The sequence below is a fragment of the Cynara cardunculus genome (assembly GCF_001531365.2).
Source record: "Cynara cardunculus var. scolymus isolate 2C chromosome LG 10, CcrdV1, whole genome shotgun sequence".
NCBI lineage: Eukaryota > Viridiplantae > Streptophyta > Magnoliopsida > Asterales > Asteraceae > Cynara > Cynara cardunculus.
Genome location: NC_037537.1, coordinates 10,585,422 through 10,586,560, shown reverse-complemented (window position 1 = coordinate 10,586,560; position 1,139 = coordinate 10,585,422).

The following is a 1,139-nucleotide window of genomic DNA, read 5'->3' as shown; positions in this document are numbered from 1 at the left end:
GCTGCACTGTAATCGTCCTAGAGTTCATTTAGAGTAATAGATCAATATCAAAGTTGAATTTACAGGTCCAACAATTGGTATCAGAGCATGAATTGAATTCTTATTCGATTAATTCTGTTTTTGGTATTAATCTGCGTCTTCTAGAACACCAGTTTTCTTCAGATTACCCTGTTTCTTCAAATTTCAATGGCTAACTTGGTCAATACCTCATTCATGAGCACTGGATCTTAAACAAAGCCTCCTACGCTTATCATAAAGGAATATTCGCAATGGAAAGTGCGTATGATCAACTTCCTGGAGGGAATTCACCCTAGAATTTGTGAATTTCTCTATAATCCAACATTTGTGCCAATGAATTTGATTCAAAGAGTTCCAGCAACTGGTACAACTCCTGAAGTTCCTGAGCATTATGAGCCCAAACCGATCACAAACAGGAACGATGAAGAAAAGGTATTAGTTGAATTGGAAAGCAAATGCAAAAGGATGTTGATCATGGCTATACCACATGAGATCTTCAAATGCATTGATCACTGTCATCTGTCTATGGACATTTGGGCAGAATTGGAGAAACAAATCAAAGAAGTGAAGAAGACTATCGAGAACAACAGAGCCATGTGTATTGATGAACATCATAGCTTTAAGGCTAAGGAGGATGAACCTCTGTCASACACAGAGRATGAGATCTTTTGTGGAATAACAAATATTGACTCAGACTCCTCTTACTCAAGTGACCAAGAGGTTTCCACTTCTTACTCTTCTGAATCAATTGATAATTTTGATTCATGTCATTTGGAACATTACAAGTTAAAGAAAAACTCTCTTTGTGAAAAAGAAGTCATTCTTCTCACAGAGGAAATAAACAGATTTTTTAAAATGTTCACTGAAGCACAATCAAACTTAGTTAATTTAGAAAAATCTTCAAATGAAAAGCTTGCCATAATTAAAAAATAGTTGAAAAACAAGGTGGATGAGTTAAGGAAGTTAGAGCATGAGAAATGCAATGTTACTTCTGTCAAAGAATTCTTCCAAAAAGAAAGAGAATTTTTGCACCAAGACGTTCTTGACAGAGAGCTCAAAATTAGAAAATTTCAAGAGGCTCAAAATGTTTATAAAAAGATAAAAGTTAACATGGGCAGAAG